Source organism: Arachis ipaensis, chromosome B7, assembly GCF_059453495.1.
Source record: "Arachis ipaensis isolate K30076 ecotype BB chromosome B7, ASM5945349v1, whole genome shotgun sequence".
In the NCBI taxonomy this organism is placed as follows: Eukaryota; Viridiplantae; Streptophyta; class Magnoliopsida; order Fabales; family Fabaceae; genus Arachis; species Arachis ipaensis.
In genome coordinates, this window is record NC_142442.1 from 107,992,196 (window position 1) to 107,997,931 (window position 5,736).

Genomic DNA, 5,736 nt, shown 5'->3' on the forward strand with positions numbered 1-5,736 from the left:
ACTAAGAGAAGCTAAAGCACAACACTCTGTAGAGTACTTGACAGTATTTTTTGAAAAATAAGAAGAGATGGCCGAACCCAATAACAATGGTGGAGATGCAAGGAAGATGCTTGGTGACTTTATTGCACCCTCTTCTGACTTCTGTGGAAGGAGCATCTCAATTCTTGCAATTGGAGCAAACAACTTTGAGCTTAAGCCTCAATTAGTTTCTCTAATGCAGCAGAATTGCAAGTTTCATGGACTTCCATTGGAAGATCCCCATTAGTTTTTAGTCAAATTCTTGCAAATCTGTGACACTATTAAGACTAATGGGGTTAATCCTAAAGTCTACAGACTTATGCTTTTCCCCTTTGCTGTAAGAGACAGAGCTAGGACATGGTTGGACTCACAAGCTAAAGATAGCCTGAACTCTTGGGACAAGTTGGTCAATACTTTCTTGGCCAAATTCTTTCCACCTCAAAAGTTGAGCAAGCTTAGAGTTGAAGTTTAAACCTTCAAATAGAAGGAAGGTGAATCCCTCTATGAAGCTTGGGAAAGATTCAAGCAATTGATCAGAAGGTGTCCTTCTGACATGTTTTCAGAATGGAGCATCATATGTATATTCTATGATGGTCTGTCTGAATTGTCCAAGATATCATTGGATCACTCTGCTGGTGGATCTCTTCATCTGAAGAAGACGTCTGTAGAAGCCCAGGAACTCATTGAAATGATTGCAAATAACCAGTTCATGTACACTTCTAAGAGAAATTCTGTGAATAATGGGACAACTCAGAAGAAAGAAGTTCTTGAGATTGATACTCTGAATGCAATATTGGCTCAGAACAAAATATTGACTCAGCAAGTCAATATGATTTTTTAGAGTCTGACTGAAATGCAAGCTGCATTAGGCAGTACTAAAGAAGCCTCCCCTAAAGGAGAAGCTTATGACCCTGAGAATCCTACAATGGAAGAGGTGAATTACATGGGAGAATTCTTTGGAAACACCTATAATCCTTCATGGAGGAATCATCCTAACTTCTCATGGAAGGATTAGTGGAAGGCTAATCAAGGTTTCAATAATAATAATGGTGGAAGAAATAGGTTTGGCAATAGCAAGCCTTTTCCATAATCTTCTGAGCAACAGACAGAGAATTCTAAGCAGAGCCTCTCTGACTTAGCAACCATAATCTCTGATCTAAGTAAGACCACTCACAGTTTCATGACTGAAACAAGGTCCTCCATTGGAAATTTGGAGGCACAAGTGGGTCAACTGAGTAAAAGAGTTACTGAAATCCCTCCTAGTACTCTCCCAAGCAATACAGAAGAGAATCCAAAAAGAGAATGCAAGACCATAAACACATCCAACATGGCCGAACCTATAGAGGAGGGAAATGTAGTAATTTCCACTGAGGAAGACCTAAATGGACGTCCACTGACCCTTAAGGAGTTCCCCATTGAGGAACCAAAGGAATCTGAGGCTCATATAGAGACCATAGAGATTCTACTGAACTTACTGTTGCCATTCATGAGCTCTGATGAGTATTCTTCCTCTGAAGAAGATGAAGATATTATTGAAGAGCAAGTTGCTCAATATTTATGAGCAATCATGAAGCTGAATGCCAAGATATTTGGTAATGAGACTTGGGAGAATGAACCTCTATTGCTCATCAATGAACTAAATACCTTGGTTCAACAGAAATTACCTCAGAAAAAACCAGATCCCGAAAAGTTCTCAATACCTTGCATCATAGGCACCATGACCTTTAAGAAGGCTCTGTGTGACCTTGGTTCAAGTATAAACCTCATGCCACTCTCTGTGATGGAGAAACTAGGGATCTTTGAGGTCGAGCTACAAGAATCTCATTAGAGATGGCAGACAATTCAAGGAAATAGGTTTATGGATTTGTAGAGGATGTCTTAGTGAAGGTTGAAGGCTTTTACATCCCTGCTGATTTTATAATCCTAGACAATGGGAAGGATGAAGATGAATCTATCATCCTTGGAAGACCCTTCCTAGCCACAGCAAGACCTGTGATTGATATGGACAGAGGAGAGTTAGTCCTTCAACTGAATGAGGACTACCTTGTGTTTAAGGCTCAAGGATCTTCCTCTGTAACCATGGAGAGGAAGCATGAAAAGCTTCTCTCAATACAGAGTCAAACAGAGCCCCCACACTAAACTTCTAAGTTTGGTGTTGGGAGGCCAACATCAAGCTTTGAGTCTCTATGAAGCTCTCTAAGAGCTCACTGTCAAGATTGACATTAAAGAAGCGTTTGTTGGGAGGTAACCCAATGTTATTTAATTATATTTATTTATATTCTATTGTCATTTTATGTTTTCTTTAGGTTGATGATCATGTGAAGTCATAAAAACAACTGCAAAATTAAAGCAAAATGAAAAATAGCATGAAAAATAGCACACCCTGGAAGACAGGCTTACTGGCATTTAAACGCCAGTAAGGATAGCAGAATGGGCGTTTAACGCCCAGCCTGGTAGTATTCTGGGCGTTAAATGCCAGAATGGGCAGCACTCTAGGCGTTTAACGCCAGAAAGGGCTGTCTGGCATCTGGCTGGCGTTAAACACCAGAAATGGGCATCTGGCTGGCGTTTAACACCAGAAATAGGCAGCAGAGTGGTGTTTAACGCTAGGAAAGGTAGAAGAGCTGGCGTTAAACGCCAGAATTGGCACACAGTGGGCGTTTGAATGCCAGAATAGTGCAGGGAGCAGAATTCCTTGACACCTCAGGATCTGTGGATCCCACAGGATCCCCACCTACCCCACCTCTTCTCTCCTCTTCACACCTTTCCATAACACTCTTCTCCAAATACCCTTGACCAATCCCATCAATAACTCTTTCCCAAATAACCTTCACCTATCAAATCTTACCCTCTTTCCCATATCCTGTTCACCACTCACATCCATCCATCATAAACCCCACCTACCTCACCATTCAAATTCAAACCATTCCCCTCCTAAACCCACCCCTTCATGACTGAATTCCCCCTCTCTCTTTCCCTATAAATACCCTTCCTCAACACCTTCAATTTCACATATCATACACACTACTACCCCCCTTGGCCAAAACCACCACTACCCTCCATCTCCTCTATTTCTTCTTCTTCTACTCATTTCTTTCTTCTTTTTCTCGAGGACGAGCAACCATTCTAAGATTGGTGTGGGAAAAGCTAAAGCTTTTTTTATTTTTCCATAACCATTAATGGCACCTAAGGCCGGAGAAACCTCTAGAAAAAGGAAAGGGAAGGCAATTGCTTCCACCTCCGAGTCATGGGAGATGGAGAGATTCATCTCAAAGATCCATCAAGACCACTTCTATGAAGTTGTGGCCAAGAAAAAAGTGATTCCCGAAGTCCCTTTCAAGCTAAAAAAGGGTGAATATCCGGAGATCCGACATGAGATTCAAAGAAGAGGTTGGAAAACTCTCACCAACCCCATTCAACAAGTCGGAATCTTAATGGTTCAAGAGTTCTATGCCAGTGCATGGATCACTAAGAACCATGATCAAAGTATGAACCCAAACCTAAAGAATTGGCTCACAATGGTTCGTGGGAATTACTTGGATTTCAGTCCGGAAAATGTGAGGTTGGCATTTAACTTGCCAATGATGAGAGGAGATCTTCATCCTTTCACTAGAAGGGTCAACTTTGATCAAAGATTGGACCAAGTCCTCATGGACATTTGTGTGGAAGGAGCTCAATGAAAGAGAAACTCAAGAGGCAAGCCGGTTCAACTAAGAAGGCTTGACCTCAAACCCGTGGCTAGGGGATGGTTGGAGTTCATCCAACGCTATATCATTCCTACTAGTAACCGGTCTAAAGTTACAATAGACCGGGCTATCATGATCCATAGCATCATGAATGGAGAGGAAGTAGAAGTTCATGAGATCATATCCCTAGAACTCTACAAGGTGGCGAACAAGCCCTCCACTTTGGCAAGGTTAGCCTTTCCTTATCTCATTTGTACCCTATGCAATTTAGTTGGAATTGTCATAGAGGAAGACATCCTTATTGAAGGAGACAAGTCCATCACTAAGAAGAGGATGTAGCAAACAAGAGAGCCCACTCATGGACCTCAACAAGAGCATGAGGAAGTTCCTCATCAAGAAATCCCTGAGATACCTCAAGGGATGCACTTTTCTCCACAAAACTATTGGGAGCAAATCAACATATCCTTAGGAGAATTGAGTTCCAACATGGGGAAACTAAGGATGGAACACCAAGAGCACTCCATCATCTTCAATGACATTAGAGAGGACCAAAGAGCCATGAGGGAGGAGCAACAAAGGCAAGAAAGAGACATAGAGGAGCTCAAGCACTCCATAATATCTTCAAGAGGAAGAACTAGCTGCCATCACTAAGGTGGATCCGTTCTTTAATTTCCTTGTTTTTATTTTTCTATTTTTCGAATTACATGCTCTATGTTTTGTCTATGTTTGTGTCTTTATTACATGATCATTAGTGTCTAGTGTCTATGTCTTAAAGCTATGAAAGTCCTGTGAATCCTTCACCTTTCTTAAATGAAAAATGTTTTTAATTGCAAAGGAACAAGAGGTACATGGATTTCGAATTTTATCTTGAAATTAGCTCAATTATTTTGATGTGGTGGCAATACTTGTTGTTTTCTGAATGAATGCTTGAACAGTGCATATTTTTTAATTTTTTGTTTATGAATGTTAAAATTGTTGGCTCTTGAAAGAATAATGAAAAAGGAGAAATGTTATTGATAATCTGAAAAATCATAAAATTGATTCTTGAAGCAAGAAAAAGCAGTGAATATAAAGCTTGCGAAAAAAATGGCAAAAAAAATAAAGAAAAAAAAGAAAGAAAAAGAAAAAGCAAGCAGAAAAAGCCAGTAATCCTTTAAACCAAAAGGCAAGGGTAGAAAAAGGATCCTAGGATTTGAGCATTAATGGATAGGAGGGCCCACAGGAATAAAATCCTGGCCTAAGCGGCTAAATCAAGCTGTCCCTAACCATGTGCTTGTGGCGTGAATGTGTCAAGTGAAAAGCTCGAGACTGAGCGGTTAAAGTCGTGGTCCAAAGCAAAAAGAGTGTGCTTAAGAGCTCTGGGCACCTCTAACTGTGGACTCTAGCAAAGCTGAGTCATAATCTGAAAAGGTTCACCCAGTTATGTGTCTGTGGTATTTATGTATCCGATGGTAATACTGGAAAACAAAGTGCTTAGGGTCACGGCCAAGACTCATAAAGTAGCTGTGTTCAAGAATCAACATACTGAACTAGGAGAATTAATAACACTATCTGAATTTTGAGTTCCTTTCGATGCCAATCATTCTAAACTTCAAAGGATAAAGTGAGATGCCAAAACTATTCAGAAGCAAAAAGGCTACAAGTCCCGCTCATCTAATTGTAGCTAATCTTCATGGATAAGTTTGGAATTCATTGTATATTCTCTTCTTTTTATCCTATTTTGTTTTCAGTTGCTTGGGGACAAGCAACAATTTAAGTTTGGTGTTGTGATGAGCAGATAATTTATACCCTTTCTGGCATTATTTTTACATAGTTTTTAGCATGTTTTAGTTACTTTTTATTATATTTTTATTAGTTTTTATTTAAAAATCACATTTCTGGAATTTACTATGAGTTTGTGTGTTTTTCTGTAATTTCATGTATTTTCTGGCTGAAATTGAGGGACTTGAGCAAAAATCTGATTCAGAGGCTAAAAAAGGACTGCAGATGCTGTTGGATTCTGACCTTCCTGCACTTGAAGTGAATTTTCTGG

General features: G+C 39.9%; 1 non-coding gene across 1 annotated transcript; it reads right to left on the reverse strand.

Annotated features, from left to right (window-relative positions):
* Positions 1-469: 469 nt before the first annotated feature.
* On the reverse strand, positions 470-573 carry LOC148553665 (small nucleolar RNA R71). The gene has a single exon (XR_015892573.1). It is a non-coding gene; the product is annotated as a small nucleolar RNA R71 (small nucleolar RNA).
* Between the last annotated feature and the right edge of the window lie 5,163 nt (positions 574-5,736).